The 19,889-nt window shown below is 46.4% G+C and overlaps 1 pseudogene; it reads right to left on the bottom strand.

Moving 5' to 3' along the window:
- Positions 1-245: 245 nt before the first annotated feature.
- Positions 246-19,889, bottom strand: part of LOC100465135 — a 121,236-nt pseudogene continuing 101,592 nt past the window's right edge.

Here is a 19,889-nt window from a genome sequence, read left to right as displayed (position 1 = left end):
GGAATGGGTAACGTCATGGAGCAGACACGCACAAGTGCAGAGCAGAGCAGCATGGAGGGGGTGAAGCGGGAGGTTACCATGGTGAGGATGGGAAGCCTCCATGGGAAGATGGCCTTTCGGCTAGCTGTGCCTTCAGCAGGAAGAGGATCGCGTTTGCTGAAGGAGACAAACGCTTTGGCACCGTACCTCCGGAGGCAGCAGGAAGGGTGGATTGACGTAGCGACCTGTGGGCGCTAAAGAGATGGTCAAACAGTCAGTTCATCCAACAAGCCAGCGAGCCGTGCTTTGCGTCTTTGGGCGCCATCTGTGGCGTTGGGCGCTGTGGGGATGTTAGGATTGGAAGGTCTCCCCTTCTCCGTGAGGAACTTGCCATCTAATTAGGGGGACAAACAAGTGTACTCAAAACAATGGGAGGCAAAAGTAACATTGACCTGGAGCTTGGGAGTGGGGGACTCTGGCCGCACTCTGCCATTTAGCTGCGGTGTTTCCGGGCCTGGACTCCCTCAGCTGGGAGGTGGCGAGACTGGGCGCACCCTCCTGTCCTGGCCAGTTGTGAGCCTTTTCCCTCCTAGTCATGCGACCTTGAGAATTCGTTGAATTACACGGGAGCTCCATTCTTCATCCGTGACGTCGGAGGAAGAAAACCCACGGCCCAGGGAGAGCGAGAACTGTCTGGGACCTCTCGGGGTGCGCCCAGAGAACAGACCCCAAACGAATGCTCCTTCTTTGCCCCGCACCCTATCGCTCTGGCAGAATGGAGGCAAGTAATATATATGACATCCCGTAAGAGGAAAGGCCCCTCATGGACGCCAGGGGAACTGCACGGGGTTTCTACAGGGAAGCCTGGAGGCTCTTGTGGCCGGGCCCTGGGCCTCTCCTCGTGTCTGGTCTTTCTCCTTGTAGTAAGTTGCGGCACAGACCTCCCCCTGCCCTAGTGACTCCTTCCCAGACGCACGCAGAGGGTGACAGGTGCAGACACTGCGACAGACTGTCCTTGCCTCTCTGGTGCGGCGGCAGACACTCTGCCTCCTTCCTCTCACGAGGACCCGTGAGGCTGTTTTGTGGCTTGGAAAGTGGGTCTGCCATAGGTTAAAGTCGCCACAACCGGCAACACGTACTGTTCTCACCTCGTTCCCCAATTCTGTTTTACTTTTCCTTCTCCATTGTTGTCATGTCTACCTCCACTGTTCCCATCTCCCTGGACCACCCGCTCAGTTTGTGCCTTTACGCGTTCCTGCTGTGCTTGGGGCTCTGGTCTCCCACTGGTTCCCCCTCCCGGCCACCTTCCTCCCCACAGTGAGAGGATCCTTTCTGCTTCCATCCCATGAGTGCAATGCAGGCGAAAGATGCCGAGGACTCCCAGGGGCAGGGAGGCTGCTACCCCTCCTGCCTGGACTTTGTTCTTGAGGAGATCTTCTCTGCTCTCCCTTTGTTTTTATACAGACAATTATTTCATTGTAATTTCATTTTTTTTTCTGCAGAAGGATTGAGTGCACCTGCCGTTCAAGGCTGTGCCTGCCCTGAATCCAGCCTTTTCTGCTTGTCCACAGTGATCCCTTTCAAGTATAACATGTGATTAAGAACATGGACTTTCAGGGGCACCTGGGTGGCACAGCGGTTAAGTGTCTGCCTTCGGCTCAGGGCGTGATCCCAGCGTTATGGGATCGAGCCCCACATCAGGCTCTTCCGCTATGAGCCTGCTTCTTCCTCTCCCTCTCCCCCTGCTTGTGTTCTCTCTCTCGCTGGCTGTCTCTATCTCTGTCGAATAAAAAAAAAAAATTCTTAAAAAAAAGAAAAAGAACATGGACTTTCAATCCAGAATGTGTTCAGATCCTACCTCTGGGGGCACCTGGGTGGCTCAGTTGGTTAAGCAGCTGCCTTCAGCTCAGGTCATGATCCCAGGGTCCTGGGATGGAGCTCTGCATCTGGCTCCCTGCTCAGCAAGAAGCCTGCTTCTCCCTCTCCCTCTGCCACTCCCCCTGCTTGTGTTCTTCTGAGCACTCTCTTTCTCTCTGTCAAATAAATAAAGTCTTAAAAAAAAAAAAACCCTACCTCTGTCACTTGCCAGCTGTGTGATCTTGGGCAAGTTACTTAACTTCTCTGTGTCTCTATAATCTCATCTCTACATGGGAATGATTATACACCATACCTCACAGCGTTTTTGTGGAGGTTAAATGAGATGATACATACAAAGTTCTTAGAATTTCACCTAGGGTCGTGAGTCTTCATTCGATATTACCCATTCCAGAAACCTCCATCCTAGCACGCTCTCTCTGTTAATGGCTTTGAGTGTGCTTTTGACTTTCCTGCCTCTGATTTCAGATGCTCTTTTCACCTGCCTGGAATGATGTCTCCTCCCTTTTGCTTGTACCCACATTCTCCTTCTGGTCCCTAACTGAGCACACTCAGGAAGTGGCCCGGCCCAGGCAGGCCCTCAGTCCCACTCCAGGTCCATGACTGAGTTACAGTGCGGGACACCAGGTCGCTCTGGCTTCCGGCTTTCCCTCCTCAAAGTGGAGATGTTCACACAGACCTTGTGGAATTGTCCCAAGTGAAATCCTCAGACTCTGGCAGGTAGTAGGTACTTAAGAAAGGTGAGAAGTTATTAAGCCAAATCTTACGAATCCTGCCTGCCTGGACATCCCCTCTGAACTCCTTTGTAATTACTGGTTCATCTGTTGACTGGTCACTGACTGGCCATGTAGTACCTTGTGTCACCTTTTACATTTTTTTTCTTTTTCTGCTTGGAACTATTATTGGACTCTTTTTGCCATTCAGCTTACAAAGATGCCTAGTACCGTGCTCACTGCACTGGGTGACCCTTGAGGTAAGATGCTGCACAAGCATTTCTAGCTTGACTGCAGTTTATCGCAAATCCCCTCCGTGCCAGAAGCCTCATGCGGGGCTTTCGTCTGCTGGTACTTCACTGTCTTTTCATTTTGGTACAGCAGCCGGGGGGTGGCCCAGGGCTTTGAGGCCACAGCTCTCTTGATAATGTTTATTTATTTATTTTTTTGCATCTTTATTTTTGTGTGCTAGGCTCTTTCTCCCTGACTTGGACTTTTCCTGGCTGTCCCATTGGCCAGGTGGGAGGCCGACATCAGCCCCTGGGTCCAGACTTGGGGCTCAGCAGATAAGGGCTCATTCTCAGAAGCAGCTCGGTAATCAGTGGGTGGCTTCTCCTCTTTGTTTTCTTCTCCATGAAAATACGAGCCTTGCAGCTGTGTTTCAAGAAACATTTCAACAGTCCTGGATGATGGACGTTTCCTTACCTGAGATAAGGCCTGGGTGTCAGCACTAAGAAAGGAGAAAGGTAGAGTGGGGAGGAAGATTTCGCAGGCACGGGCACCACCTCGGGCAACAGCAGTCTGGAGACTGGACTGCCTGGGTGTCCCCTCCCGTCCCAGGCGCAGACCTCCTGAGAGGCGCAGGGGCTCTTGCCCCTGGAGGGGAACCGTGGGGCCTGCAGTGGCCGTGCTCAAGGCCTCACGGGGGGCAGGGACAGGTGGCTGTGGCTGTGGCTGAAGCAGACGGTCCCTGGATAAAGTTCAGAGTCCAGCCTTCTGGTCCTGGCTCTTGGTCCCTCCCTGAGTGATCTTGAGCATGCAACTCAAGCCCTACGGACCTCGCTTTTCTGCCTGCAAAGGAAGCATGTCCTTCCAGTAGTTTAAACATGTGTTTTTAAAAAAGCATCAAAGTGCTTTACATTTTTCTCCAAAAAAGAATCATATGCATATTCCAAGTTCATAAAACATAAAAAGAGCAGCTCCATGTGAAGGAGGTAGGACTCCCAGGGTCCTGCCTGGCTCTTTCCTGTCGTTTTCTGCTCCCACATGTATTCCCCAAAGCTCCTCCGTGCAAACTTGGCTTCCGCAAACACAGTTAGAACCCCCTGGACTATCTACTCTCCGCTGTCTGTCTAGGCTATCCCGTCGCTGCAGTGATGCTCCCCCTTCTGTGGAGACAGAAGCAGTGCCTGTGGGCAGGGGTGAAAGTAGGAATAGTTAACCGTTATGACCCAGTCACAAACTGAGCAGAGATGATGCTGGTCAGCATCCTGGTTGAATATTACTCACTTTTTGTCTTAGAAACATTTGGGATAAGATTGTGTTCATATTATTGTGTTCTATTAGTAGTACTATGTTGTATAATGTATTTTAAAATACGTTCTTCGGGTCCCATGCAGATTCATTTGAATAACAATTTGGGGCTATTATTTGGAACAGTGTGTTTAGGAAATGGGTTAATAGCAACAAATAAACAACCCTAAATAAAAACATGAAAGCCTTTATTCTGGATCTTTGGTAGGGTGACAGTCTCCAGGAGGAATGGACAGAATGGGCTGGGACTTGAGTTGGCTCTGAGCACAGTCAGGGCAAGAATAACACCAGTAATATAATGAAGGGCTGTCTCTAGGATAAGTTAGTTTCCATGCCTAGCAGCACATGAAATAGGTGTGTTTCTTAGGGCTGTCTTAACAAACCATCACAAATTTAGTGGTTTGAAAAAAACTCTGGAGATTTCTTTTCTCACAGTTCTGGAGGCCAGAATCTGAAATTAAGGTCCCATCAGGGCCACACTGTCTCCAAAGGCTCTGGGGGTAGAATCCTTCTTTGCCTCCTGCAGGTTCTGGTGGCTCTAGGCATTTCTTGGCTTGTGACTGTATAATCCCACCTCTGTCTTTGTCTTCAGACAGACTGATTCCCTTTTCCCTGTGTCTTCTTCCTTCCTGGCATCTCTCATGAAGATCCTTGTTGCTGGATTTAGGGCCCACCTGGGTAATCCAGGGCGATCTCAAGATCCTTAACTTCGTTACATCTGCAAAAGCTCCTTTCTCAAGTAAGGTCACATTGATAGGTTCTGGAGGTGACGATGTGGGCATATTTTTGGGGTGGCCGGCATTCAACCCACCACAAAATATTATTAACCTGCTCTTACACAAGAGAAAACCGGGCTTCAATCCGTGCAGGTCATTTGTCCATAGCTGCTCAACTGGTGGGTGGCAGAGCTGGGCTAGGACGCCCCTTGAGGCGTGCTTCATGCTCCCCGTACTACAGAGCGTTGTGGAACTTCAGAAGGGACCAGGCAGATAGATGTAGGACAGTCCCTAACAACCCAGCTCGGAAGGCCCTGCTTTGCCCACAGAGGGCGCTCAAGGTCAGTCTGTTATGGAGGTGGTTATTGACTGAGGCCTCCGCCTGAGCTTCTGGGGGGTGGCAGTCTGATGTGTCTGTCTCTGTATCCCTAGCACAGTGCCGAAAATGTTTGCTAAATGAAACTGAATGCCTGTGAGAAGATATTCTGCTCACATGTCCGCGTACCTTCATCGTGTCTATAGTGTGTAGTGGGTGGGAGTGCCTAGGTGCTGTGGGAAAGGCTGTATGGGACCAGAGCTTGCTCTGGGAGGTCCAGTGCCTGTCTTATCCACAGTCTACTTGAGGGACTTCAGGTCAGTCACTCTGCCTTGCTTTCCAAGTATGTAAGGTGGTGGTAGTAATGCTCAGCCTTCCTGCAGATCTCACTGGGTGTTTCTATGTTATGTTGATTTTGTGGGGTATGTGTCAGGGTGGGGGGAGCGTCCCATTGAAGGCAGGAGGAAGTACAAGATAAAATTTCCAAGCCCCTTCCAGCCCTGGGGTTTTGGGAAAAAATTTAATCATATTTTACACCACCAGATGTAAGCACATATTGTAACTGGGGGGGGCAACGTGAAATTGAGGACAATTGTGCTCTTTCACGTTGATGAGAGCAAGAAGCATTCTGCTTAAACTGTGATCAGAAGGATGGAGGTCAGACAGAAATCCCTTTGTGATGGCAGGGGATCTGTTTCATGGGAACAGGGCCTGAGGCCGGCTTCTCAGGGGGCAGTTTGGGAACTGGGAGGACTGTGGTGTGCAGAGGCAGAAATGAAGGGTGACGAAACATTGTGACATAAGGAAAACTTTCCAGAAGTTCAGGCCGTGAAACCTTGTAATGGGTAGCTGGGAATTGAGATGGTCCTGGAATCAATAAAACAGAGGCCACGTCCTTAATGCTCATCTCTTGATTTGGAGGTCTTTCTGCCTGGCAGAGGGCTGTGAGGCCTCTTATCTATGCAACTTGTTTAGAGCTTGGGCTTCGGAGTCAGGCAGACTGGGTTAAGTTCCTCCATTGTCAGTTACCCGTTGTTGACCTTGTACAAGTTACTTAACCGTCCCAGGTTGCTTGGCTGTAATAGTGATACTGATGCCTCCCTCCTGAGCTTAAGTGTGAGGATTAGATGAGTCAGGGCATGTGAAACACTTAGCACCCTGCTTGGCACACAGTAAGCATTTAGAGACTCTGACATATACGTGTGAAACCCTGCCATCCTCATCTGTGCCGTGCGGACAGTTTGGAAAGACTCCAGGTTGGGGCAGAAGAGCCTCTGTGCTGTTAGATGACGAATGCTTTCCATGTTTCAAAATGAAGGCAAATTGAAATTTGGTATTTTTTTGATCAAAAACCTTAAGGCAAGGCTTGGTGGAGCGCCACAAGTCCCGTTTTCTGTGATTGTGGGTCTCAGGCAGGGTGTTGGATGCCTCTGCTCCCCCTGACTTCCTTCTGCTGCTTTGGTGACTGCCCACAGACAGGCCAGCTCCCAGTCATCTGAAACACCAGTCAGAAGGCAGGAATTTGCAATCTGTTCCAAGCTGGAAGTGACTTTCATGTGATGGGGCCTCACCGCTCTGTGACTCTGTAACCAATTCTCCCAGCGCTGGCAGCTCTCCAGATGCCTGGGATGTGATCAGTTGACCAAACAACTTCAGGTCCCATTCAGGAGAAGCCTGTGTCTGGCTTCTGGTCCAAGAGCTCCCAGGACGTGCAAAACGCAAGCCCCAAGTTTCTTTGTTTTTTTCCCCGTTCTTTTCAGGCAGCTCTTCTTATGTGAGAAACCTACAACCTTCAACATTGAAAGAAGTTAAGTTTAGGTGGAACAAATCAGGGCTGGATGTCGATGACTGAGGAGATCACCATATGTGGCAAACGTTCATTTTTTACTGAACCAAAGTAAATGGAAATGAACTAAATTGCCTTCTACTCATTTTTGTGAGCATGTTGGGGACGTTCATCGTCTCCAAGGGGGCCTTATAAAAGGAAGATGGCCCTGGGAATCCCAACATTGGCTTCTGGCACTAGCTGGGCTCCTAACTCACTGTGAAACTCTGAGGCGACCTCCTAACTTCTCAGGAAGTCAGTTTCCTTATTTCTAAAATTAGTTGGCTTCAGAGTTTCCTTCCCTGTTTAAAATTCTTTGTTGTATTTTCTAGTGTTAGTTAAATTCTCTGTTGGTAGATCCCTAAAGGAGTTTGTAAGGATCTCTTATGTTTGCCAGTGCTCCATTGTTTCCTGCTGTTTAGAACCTTCTGAGCTTAGTAGAGCAGCTTGTGTTACCCCAGCACATAGCTGCGGAAACTGAAGTCCAGATAAATTGAGTGTCTTGGCTTGACCATGACTTTTTGGGGGGGTGAATAGAGGAGGCGAGAACAAAACTCAGATCTCCTGATATCTAGTCCAGAATTCCTTTCCCATCTTGACACATACGATTGTTGACCCCGCAAGAAACCATATCTGACCCCGGCTGTCTCCATCAGAGGCAAAATCCTGCTCAACTTGTTATCTTGGATAATGGTCATCAGCTACCCCAGGTGGCTCTTCTTGGGTTCTCTTTTGGGGTTCAGTTTATGATCAAATGTGCTAATGTAAAAAATTCAGATTTTCAGGGCGAGTCTTAGAATCAGGTATGCAAAGTCAACGGGTATGTGAGAGTTTCAGTTGGAAATGAGCTTGGTGGGCATCTCTGCTCCACCATTAACTGGACACTCATTTACCTTTGTTTTTACATCTTTAAAATGGGTGATGCAATATCTAATATTTAGGATACTTAGTACATTAGTTCTCTTGCTCTCTTCATGTTATCTTACTCATTTGTGATGAAGTTTTGGGGTTCATTACAGTTATGTCACATAGGAACATTGAATGACAGAGTGGTTATGATATGTTGCTATGGGAAACAACTGATACAAAGTGGAGTGTTTTGTATGTACTTATTTTTGTATAAAAATGGGAAATAAAGCATTCAATGAAGAGAGAAGGATTATCATGTGGATTAATAATGGTTTTTGTATAGATGGTGGGACGACCAGCGCTTATTCTTTTTGCTTTTGTGCTTTCCCTTAAGTATATATATTGACCATATGTTAAGGTGGTAATTAGTTTTTAAAGAGTTTCTGCCTTTAAAGGTGTACAGGTGATGATTTTATTTGATTGGGGAAAAATTGGACAACCAGGGTACTTCCAGGTGGTTCTTGAATAAGACTGATTCCCAAATATTTTCAAAACAGACACAAATTGTGTCATCCACAGTAATTGCTAATTAACCCTCTTTTTGTTCAATTAAGACAGCCGCTCTCAGCTGCCGCGGGTCAGTGGGATTGAGGCTGCTGCTGCCAAGCGCAGTTGGGGCCCGGGCTTCACATCTGCTGCTCGCCTTTGCCAAACAGCTGTGTTCCGAGCAAGCAGCATGATGACACTCACCTGCAGGAAATGTGGGTCGTGGCGTTGGTCTGCAGGCTGGGGGACAAAGAGCTGACAGTTCCACTCCAACAGGTGGGCCAGCCAATCGAGAACGGGCTAGAGCAATGCAAAAAGAATGTCTGTTGCTCTTAGTAATGCGTGAGGGTGACCCAGCTGTTGGATAAGACCCTGGGCAGGATGCTGTTGCAGTCTGGCTGCGAACCCACAGTCCCCCGGCTCGGCGCTTACAACACGGAGGATCCTGGCAGGAGTGTTCCCCCCCCCCCAAGCCAGAGGGCAAAAACGGCAGACACACAGCGGCACCAGTTGGACACACAAGTCACTGCTCAAAGGTGTATTTTTGCTGCAGTTCTCTCCGTCTCGTCAGGAGCAGAGTACTTTCTTTGCTCTCAATAAGTAATAGCTCCCAAACAGAAAAATGGAAGAGCTTTATTTCATACACAATCATACATTTTTATTTTAATTTTTGTATTTAAGTGTATTTAATTTTATGGTTGAGTTTTGTTTTGTGGCAGGGGGGTAGTGCTTTTCCGTCTCCAAAAGTAACAGTGTTCCCTTAAAAGCATATTGATTTAAATAAAAAAGGGGTCACTTATGATGTTATTAATAATATAGTTTGAGTGTGGAATTGGCAAAAGTCTTTAAAGTGTATTGCAAACAATTGAAATGTGGGCAGTACTGTTATTCAGGGCCTGGCATGGAAAGGTCTGGGGTACTGTTGTCTCACCTACCAACTGAGTGAATGTAAGTCAGCAGCTCTCAAACCTTTCTGTATATTGGAATCACCTAGAAGGTGGGAGTGGGGGGTGGGGAGGGGTGGGTAGGTCTTCAAAACTACTGCCACCTGTCTCGCACCCCTGGAGATTCTGGTTTCATAGGTCTGGGGTATGTCCTGGGCTTTGGAGGTTGTCATTGATCCCCAGGTGGTACTAATGTCAAGCTCCTTGGGACCTACTGCCACAGCACGTCTTCGATGTCCCTGAGACTTAGTCTCCTTGTCTATAGTATGGGTGTGTTGAGTGTCTGCTATACAGGATCTGCCCTGGCCTTTGTGTTCTTAAAAATACAAGCAAGCACCTTCAATGAATGGTTTAACATTTTGTCCCTGAAAGGGGTTGCTGGGCAGGATGAGTCATCCGGGTTCTAGGTGGAGAAGAAAATGTTGGTGCAGGTCTAGTCTGGGCTGTTGGTGCAAAAGGAAGAAGCTGGAACAGAAGATGGAGAGGAAAGGGGTGCCTTGTAGAAACTCTTTAACCCAAGCTAGCTTCCCTGATCATATTTTTGGATAGAAGTGGTGTGGCATGGGGCAGAGCTAAGCTCTGGATCTAGGAGCTATGGGCTAGACATAGACATAGACAAGCCCCCGCACCTCTTGGTGCCACACTTTCCCCATTTGGAAGATGTGTGGGGGGTGCTAATTGGTCTGTAAGGTCCCTTCGATTGTGTATGGGGTCATCTAAAGCTTCCTTCCTCTCGCCCCCAAGTCCTTTCTTGGCTTTTTGCCAATGGAATCCCCTAAGGGCCAGTAGATGGCAGTAGAGACTTTTGAATTGGGATTTTAGAGCTTCTGGCCCACCTGATATAGGCCTCCTACCCTGGCAATGCTGGGAATGCTGCCCCAGAACAGTTCTCTGCTGCTGAGCTCAACAGCTGCTGTCTGAATGTACCCGTTTGTGAGCCACAAAGGGGCAAAATTTAAAGGAATAGTATTTCTTTGGTGTTCCCAGCCCAGCCAGAGCACGGCACAATAGGACCAAGCTGGTGCTCAGAGCCCAGTCACGTCAGACTTCCCCTGGGGCTGATGTTGGGTCCCTGTTCCTACAGTGATGCATGAGTAAGGGAGTGTGGGAGAGCACAATTGGACTTTTGTGCTAAGAGAGAAACCTGGGCCATTTTTAAGGCAAAACCAGTTTCTGGGAGGGACTTAAATTTGTATACTACCGTATAGTTTTAAAGGACATTCATATATTTGAACTCATTTCATCTTCAAAGCAACCCTTTGAAGTTGGTAGAAACAATTTTCAGCTTCATTTGTCAGGTGAGGGAGCTGAATCTCAGGGTAAATGGGAAAGGGATTTGTTCAAAGGCATCTTGCTCTAAGGAGGTGATCAGAAACTCGAACTTAAGTCATTTGACTCCTTAGCCCAGTCTGCTTTCTGTTGATGGAGGCATGTGGGCTAACGTGTCTCACATTTGGATGCCTGTAGGAACTTGGGGGATATACATTTGGTAAGTCTTCATTGTTCCCTTACTGTGTGTTAGGCACTGAACTGTGTTCTGGCAATACAGAAATTAAAGATAACTACCCTTACCCATACCTATCACTTTATACGTTCTAGGAGCCATTCTAATTACTTTAAAAATAATCACCCAAAATAAGAAATAACAATAATTGTCAATTTAACAACCCTTTGAGGTACGTAATGCCTTACCCCAATTTAGAGATGAAGAAACTGAGACAGAGAAATCTTAAAATTTACTCCAAATCACAGGATGAGCAGAGAGGCTGGGATGCAGAGGCAGGCAGTCAGTAGTGTTCTTGCTGTCTGTCTTTTCAAAAACACCCTCATCGAGATATAATTCACATACTCTACAAATTCGCCCATTTAAGGTGGACAGTTGAGTGGTTTTTAGTATATTTGGCGGAGATGAGAAAACATCACCACAGTCCTTTTTAGACCATTTTTCATCACCCTAATCGGAAGCCCTGTTTCCATTAGCAGCTGGGCAGTGGTGTTCTCAACTGCTAGATGCTATATTCCCTCTCCATGGATGAAGCCTCCGTTATCTCCTGTCTTCCAAGAGCTGTGCCTGCACTTAGATAGATGATTACATTACAATGCAATCAGCATGACCCAAGGACCCCATGGCCTACAGCGTAATACAGAGCTTCAAAGCAAGGACTTCTACCTAGAGAGGGAGAGAGAATGGTTTTATGTAGGGGGCCTGAGTTTTCTGTTTGTGACAGAGCTGTGGGTCAGTACTCCTGGAAATTAAAATGCAATTTGTAGAGGGGACCCTTAGCCCTTGTCTGCCAGGGGTTAGTGACTGTGATGGTATCAGATTAGCTAGACCCCTTTTAGTCCTTGTGGGGATGTGCTGGGCAGGCAGGAGGATGGAGCGCGATCTGGGGTGAACAGAGGTAGGTTAAGAGCCCTGAGCTCCTGGTATGTGCGCTGTCACCAGGAAACTCGGTTGGCTTCCCTGTGATCCCCGGGGTCAACCTGGTGTGCTAAACTTTTCCAGCGGTGAAGCTGGTCTAGGATATGCCTTATCCTGGGAGTTGCCGAAACTTTCACGGAGCAGCCGGAGGACCAAGGAGCCCACAGCTGGGTTTCACTTGCTCCGCTCCAGTGTGCAGCCTCAGGGCCTCAACATTTCCGGTGCTTATGAAGATCCCTACCAGCTGGCTCCGAACCCAGCTCCTGGGAGAGCTGTTTCTGGGAGGACTCTGAAGACGGCTTCAGCTTCAGGAATGGCGAGAAAGCTACAGTCGGAAGTCTCATTTTCATAACTTCACAGGAATAATAACAGGGGCCATTCGCGGAATGCCTTCCAAGTGCCAGATGGTATGTTAGGGATTTTTCGCTTATTTCACGAAAATCTCCCGATAAACCTGCCAGGGCCCCATTCTTACACCCACTTTAGTGGAGAGGAAGATCAAAAGGGGGGGAAGGAGTGTGCCCCAGGTTCAGAGAGCTGGAATGCTAACCAGAGTACCCAGCTTGTCCTGGTTTGCCTGGGATTTTCCTGGTTTCGAGACTGAGATCCCACACCCCAGAAATCACCTCAGTCCTGGGCAGGCCGGGACAGTTGGTGGGCCTAATACTCAGGACCGTTGGCTTCCCTCTGCTGGGCCTGCCACCTAGGTGCTGAGGTTTCTTTGGTTGCTTTCTTGACAGCAGTACGTGGTTTAGGCTCCCCTTCAAAACCTACTTAGGGACATGCCATGCCCCTCCCTATCTGTCCCTGAGTGCCTGCTCCCTTGCCTACTCAGAGCCTTGTCTCCTCCCAGCTGTTTCCTGGCTCCCTCACTTGCCTACTTGTTCTTGTTTTGAGGCAGGCCCTTTACCGTTTATCTGTTTGTAGCTTCCCCCACGCGCCCAACCCACTGCTGACAACAAATCATACGAAGATGGGGGCTTGAGTTCCAGCTGAGCCCCCTCCTAGCTATGCCCCTTGGGGAAACCACCTCCTGGAGCCTTTGTTTCCTCCTCCAAGGCAAGATGCCAACTGTACTCCCCTCTCAACACTGCTGTAGAGTTTCACTTACACACAAGATGGGAAAATTGATTTTAAACATGAAAGGCACTGCGCACGTTGGCTGTCATTACTGTTGGTGACTTCCTCCTTTCCCTGCCTACCTCAGGAAGGATAAATGAGCTCAGCGACTTTGTGGACCTGACTTCGCATGGGAGCTTTTGGTGCTTGCTGGTTGGGCTACCCACAGCTTCTGTGTCCTCGGATTCTTCTCTGCATTTTGTGAATTGAAATACAGGGTTTTGTGAGTGTCCAAGAAATTAGCTTGTGGCGTGCTTAGTCTTACGTCTGGACTGGGTTCAAGCTGGAAAAGGAGGTTGGAATCGGGTGTCTTCAAGTCAGCTGTTAGACCCAGTGCTTGGAACCTGGGCTCACAGTGTTGTCAATAAGTATTGTGGCATGAAGGGATCAATGAATGAATGGGGGGCAGCATGTGCAGAGTAAGTGACCACCCTAAATCTTTGCTAGAGCAAGGTGGCTTCAGAAGAAATGCATTGAATGAAAAGTATAAAAATCAATGTGGTCCCCTCTTCTTTTCACACATTAGCTTCTCTTGGCTTTGGCCCATCCCGTGCTGGCCACTTGTCTCTCGTCAGCTGAGCACAGGAATGCGCCATTTTTGTTGTATCTATTTTAGAAACACTTATAGAGATTAGTTTTCCCTCCTCTTCACACCAGAACTTGTGGCCATTGTCAATTATTTCTGTTATTTCTTCTTTTCTCACTTGTTTACTTCACCTCAGTGTTCTCTGCTGGTTTCTTTTTTCCACCGAAACCTTTTATATTGGAAGGCTCTGGGCCCCATACCCGGGCTCCCTTTTTCCTAACTACACTCCGTCCTTTGATGACCTCATTCAGTCTTTTGGCTTCAGTTCTTATTATTTTTAAATATTTTATTGTTTATTATTTAGAGAGAGAGTGCACACACATGTGAGCAGGGGGAGGAGTAGAGGGAGAGAGAATCTCAAGCAGACTGCCTGCTGACTGCAGAGCCCAGCATGGGGCTCCATCTCAGGACCCTGAGATCATGACCTGAGCCAAAATCAAGAGTCGGATGGTTAACCGACTGAGCCACCTGGGTGCCCCTTCAATTATTATTTATATCTTCTGACTCTCACATTTGTATCTCTGGTCTAAACCTCTTTTGAAGTCATGTAATCAGTTGCCTACATGGCATTCTCACTTGTATTTTTAATAGATATCTAAACTCCACATGTCCCAAACTCTTCTGATCTGCACTGAGCCAGCCCTCCCAACGGCCCCTCCTGTGCTCATCTTCATCATCTCAGCCGAGGGCAGCCTTCCAGTTGTCCAGGCCACATGCCTTGGAGACATCCTTGACTCCTCTTTCTCTCTCATTCCCACTTGAAATGTGCAAGAAACCTTCCAGTTCAACTTAAAAATTCTGTGTTTCCTGGATACCAAAACAGATTATATCACCTTTTAATATCTCCAAATTAGGAATGCGTCCCACCAACCGGCGTCTTAAGCTCAACGAGATATGTTGTATCGATTTTTGGTCATTGTTGAGCTCTTCACAACAGTCAGGTCAAATCACTGTCATTTCCCACCTGGATTGGGCTCCCTTCCTCTCCTTGCACAATCCATTGTCTATTCTCAAACGATAGCTAGGGTGACTCATTTACAGCATAAATTAGATGAAAATCTTCCAGTGACTTCTGTCTCATACTAAGAAAAAGCTGATGTTCCCATAATGTCCTAAAGACTCTATGTGACTGAGCCCTTCTTTCCTTTCTGATCTCATCCCTACTCTCTTTACCCCTCATGCATGCTGCCCCAGCCCCACTAGCTTCATTGCTCTGCTGCAAGAAATTCAGACACATTTCCACCTTTGGGCTTTCGCAGTGAGTGTTCCTACTCCTTCGTGCACTCTTTTCTCAGATATCTGAATGGCTAACACCCTTATTTCCTTCAAGTTTTGCTCAAACATCATCTTATCCATGAGGCTTACTTTGACTGCTCTCATTAAAATTAAAATTGCAACTGATCCCTTACCCCAGTACTTTTCTCCCATTCTCTGCCCCCTGCCCATAGCACTTACCACCTCCAACATACTTTACAGTTTACTTATCAATACCTAGCTTCTATTACAAGAACGTCAGCTTCACCAGGGCTAGAGCTGTTTTGTCTGTTTTACTATTGAAGTATTGCAAGCACCTAGAGCAGAAGACTTTCAAATTCATGAAAAGTAGCAGTGGTCAGAGAATCAAATGTCGAGCATATAGACTTGTCAGAGACCCTGGTGTGGTTTCTGTGACGACAATGAATGCTTTCCCTCCTTTCCTTTCAAAATAAGACTCCCAGGGCTGAAGCCATTATGGAAAGCAGTGGTGGGGAAAGGAGTGGGAAAGATGGTCCATGAGAAACAGCTAAGTCAGCGACTTTAGTGAGCTTAGGTAAGTCAGAAGCTGGGCGGCCGTGTGTGACTTTCATTAATCATCCCCTTCACACCATATCAACACAAGTGATGACTTTTGTCTGCACCTCCTGCCTCCAGTCCATGATATATGGCTTGAGAAGAGTCCCCGGCACTAATTGTTGAAGAACCCAAAAAGATGAATGCTCACATCCTGGCCTGTGAAGGAAGTGGGAATCATAACGAAGGGTGGATGGGCTCTACAAATCTGTGTTGGTTTTGGTCTCCCAAGCCTGGCCTGGCTGTTCTCCCCATACAGGGGCCTGGCAAATGTTAGCCAGCAGAAGAAATAGCCCTTATGTATAGATTTGTGCCCCCTTGGTTGCATGGCTCCCTAAGAAGTCAACAGGAGAGGAGGACCAATGAGGGCAAAGTTACGAGATCAAGCAAAACAGTGAGATTTGGAACCCCTCCTCTGTGCAACCTTTCTGCTCTTTCCCTGACTTTCCACCCCAACAGAGGGCTCCAGGTGAGAATGTGTTAATATAGACAGAGAGGAGAAATTAGATCAAGAGTCTCATTTTGCCATTTCCTGCACCCTTGGGCAAATTATTGATTCTTTTTTGTTTTCCCATGATTTATAAAGTGATAATCTCTTGTAGCTGTATAGAATTGTAGATGTCACAAAATAGCTCTAATACTTATTAACTAATATGAGATTCTCAATTCTGTAAAGTCTGGGGGGGGTATAATTATCTTTATTTTACAGATGAGAAAATCCCCACGATTTGGAGAATTCAAGTCATTTGTCTGAGGTCATAAGGCTAGTAAATAGAGATGAAATAAAAATTCAGCTCTTCGTTTCTTAGTTCATAACTTTTAAGAGTCTCTTAGGCATTCAAATCTAATCATTGACATTGAAGTTGAGTAACCAGTGATAATCCTATGAAGGAAAGATTTTCTTAAAAACAGAAGATGAAGGAAGGGCATAAAGAATATGGTTGACTGAAAAAGGTGAATCCTGTTAAATTTCTTCATTCATTCATTTTAGAGGGTTTTTTGAGCACCCGTTTTGTGCTGTGAACTGTTCTAGATATTTTATGTCCCATGGCACCTAAATCTTGAAATAGCTTTGTATGGTAGGGAATAAGACATTTCAAGTCCTGCAAAAGTTCATCACCCCATGTGGGTATTCCTTGTGGCTAGTGACCAAATCCTAGGGGGTCTGTGGTTCCTAGAAAAAGCTATGCCTTTGTTCATGCTGTTCCCTTCATGCGTAATGTCCTCCCCTCAACTGGCTGCCCATCTACTCCTACTCCCCTTTGAAGATTCAACTCAAGCATCACCAAGTGTGAAAACTTCCTTGATACCTGACCACTTCTCACAGAATTGACCAGTGTGAACCCTGAACTCTGCAGACATTGTCACACCGTAGTCCTTCCTAACACTGGCTCATACATCTGTCTTCCTCGCTCTGAGCATCTTGATGGAAGAGACAGTATCCATTCAGAACCTAGAAGCAATCCAGGGACAAGCATCATTAACATTTTGAAATTTTTCAGTATATTATTATTTTTTAAAGATTTTATTTATTTATTTGAGAGAGAGAGAGTGAGAGAGTGAGTGAGAGAGTGAGTGTAGGAGTGGGGGAGGGGTAAAAGGAGAGGAAGAAGCAGATTCCCCCGCTGAGCGGGGAACCGATGAGGGGGCTCTATCCCTGTCCTGGGATTCTGGGATCATGACCTGAGCCGAAGGCAGATGCTTAACCAGCTGAGCCACCCAGGCACCTGAAATTTTTCATTATATTATTGTCTGACATGTACTTAAATACATTATTTTTCTAGATCTGAAGTCATGTGGTTTTATTTTCTCTTTTCTAACAAAGATGGATTTTCCCCTACATTTTAATGGTTCTTAATCTGGGACATACTTTACAACCAATATTACATTATTATTATTAATATTATAGTGTTTATCAACACCCAAATGTGATGTTAATTTGGCTAGTGAGTCTTAAATTGCTACCATCTTGAATTAAAGAATACTGTGTGTGTATGTGCATGTGTGTGCATATACTATATTTTCCCAAATACGTATGTATTATTTTCTCAAGTATACATAAGTGTATATATATATTCATATATTTTGTAATGTATAGTAGACCACATAATATTATATTGTAAGCATTTTCTCATGACAGTAAATATTCCTTGAAAACATAAGTCTTAATGGCTGCCTAGTTTCCTACTCTATGAATGAGCCACACATTCTTCGATTACTGTTGGCCCTTGGAACTGTTTCCAGTTTTTTGCCAGTATATGTGTGTAATTCAGTGATGAACATCTGTGCACGTATATCCGATTGCATCCTTTGATAAATCCCACAAGTGCATCACCCACTCAAAGACAGACACCTGTGTAGCCTGTGTGTCCAGGACACGTTGCCTGAGCTGGCCTTCTCCAGTCCCCAGAGCCTTGGTCTGCCCCAGCTCCGCCTTCAAGTGGACAGAGAGAGATGAATGGTAGTTAGAGACCCGTTGGTGGCTGCCGGAGGACACTCAAACCTTTTGCACACCAGCAATTTTAAGAAACGTATTCAGTCTTTTATAAAAGAAATGAAAAAGTAAGATTTAAGCACAACTGTTGCATGGCATCCCTATCTTTTTTCTTTTATTTATTTAAGAAATGTATTTATTTATTTTAAAGATTTATTTATTTTAGAGAGAGAGTGAGCAGCCCCGGGGGAGGGGGGCAGGTGCAGAGGGAGAGAATCTTCAGCAGACTCTGTGCTAAGCGCGGAGCCTGACAGGGGGCTCCATCTCACAATCCTGAGATCAGGACCTGAGTGGAAACCAAGAATCGGAAACTTAATGGACTGCGCAACCCAGGCGCCCCAGTGTCCCTGTCTTTGAACCGAAGTTACTTGAGTCCTGAAAGCCACAAGCTCAGTGTGGTCCCAAGCTCTGATGTGAGGCAGGCATGGGAGCAACCCATCCAGACTGATGTGGACCAAGGAGAAATAATGAAACAAGGAAACAGCAGCTTAAGTTTTATGAAAGCATGTTCCATTCTGACTTTTAAACTTTAAGTAAGCACCTTCTGTGTATTGGCAGTGTGCTGGCTTTGGGAATGGAATGATGAGCAAGACCCAACTGTTACCTTTAAGAGGCTCAGAGACAAGCGGGGGTGTCCGAGGGGTAAGCGCATGTGTTTAATAAAGTATCACAACTGTTTTGTTGGGTTGACAGATGATGGCAAGGGCAGGTGGGAGGCACAGTTCATTGCAGGTGAGAGAAGAGGAGGTTCGGGAAAGGCAGAGTGAAGCTGGAGGGGAGACTGGAAAGCGGAAAGGTGAACAGAGATTGCTGAAGAAAGGTGATTTTCTTGCCTCTTTTGGCACTACTGAGAACCAACTCCCCTCAGTTATGCTGTTTCCAGGGAGAACACTTTCGTATATTTGTCCTCATTTTAACACTTTGGCCTGAGGGGAAATGCAGACCAATAGCTGCCTTTTTTTTTTTTTTTTTTTTTTTTTTTTAGGTTGGTCAATGAGAGTAACAGGGCAAAGCTCAGAGGCTGGGATGACACTAATTATGGATGGCTCCTTCTTGCAGGATGACAGGATTGCTCCTTGCCCAACATATTTTTGTCCTATAATAATTCAGTTTTGCTAAGAAGGCAGAAAGGAAGAGAATAACTTTCTGGAGAGTGCCCCTGAGATGTGGGAGCAGATGTGAACATGAGTCTGAGTGGTTTAATGAGCCTGTGCTGGGGGATCACACCCAGTAATTTACGAGGACATTGATAAGACCTTCCTCATTCAGAGGTCACTTCTCTGGCCACATGGCTATGTGACAAACACCTGAGAACCAGGAAATGGGTGCAAAAAGACTCAGAGATGTCAAAGCTAATGTCGAAAAGCCTGTGGACTAAAGCAAAAATGTTTCCTGGCTTTGGTGCAGGACTTATTTTTTCTTACTTAAGAAACAGTTCTAACTTGGCAATCTGGTTTCCCAAGACATAGCAGATTAGATACAGAAAATCAAAAGTGGGAAGAGGAAGGGAGTGCAGGGTTCAGCTCAGGCAAGCTGCATCAAATCCAGAGGCCCTGGCAGAGAACTACTGGGAAAAAGCAGAGAAAACTCAGCAAGGGGCCATTCTCTGGCATTTCATGCAAGGACTGCAGCAAGCTATAGGTCACTGATTCCCTGTGGCTGTAAGGTGCAATGTGTGATGACCCTTGGTCACTGAATAGGACTCAAATTATATTTAGTGTCCTTAGTTTACAAAGCCCAGAGAGGTGAGACACCTTTCTTTTCAAATAGCTAAGATATTTAATTTATACTTATAAAGTTTTGGTTTTTTTTTAACTTGGAAAAAGCATTTATTTGAAATTCCTCTTTCTTAGTAAAACTAGGTTAACGAAATACTAGTTGGGTGCCTACTGTTGGGCGCCTGGGTGGCTCAGTCAGGTAAGTGTCTGCCTTTGGCTCGGGTCAGAATCCTCTGCCCCTCACCCTGCTCCTGTTCTCTCTCTCTCACTCACTCTCTCAGTCTCTGTCTTAAATAAATAAATTAATAAATCTTTAAAAAAAAAAGGCAGCTACTGTTGAGAGGCAAAGGAGAAGTCGTCCGTATGTAGGGAGTCTATGGGGCATGAGAAAAGGGTGAATTATGGCTTCATAGAGTTTTCTAGG

Source organism: Ailuropoda melanoleuca, chromosome 9 (genome assembly GCF_002007445.2).
Source record: "Ailuropoda melanoleuca isolate Jingjing chromosome 9, ASM200744v2, whole genome shotgun sequence".
Taxonomy (NCBI): domain Eukaryota; kingdom Metazoa; phylum Chordata; class Mammalia; order Carnivora; family Ursidae; genus Ailuropoda; species Ailuropoda melanoleuca.
The sequence above is the reverse complement of the archived record's forward strand: the minus strand, read 5'-3'. Positions and strand labels throughout refer to the sequence as shown.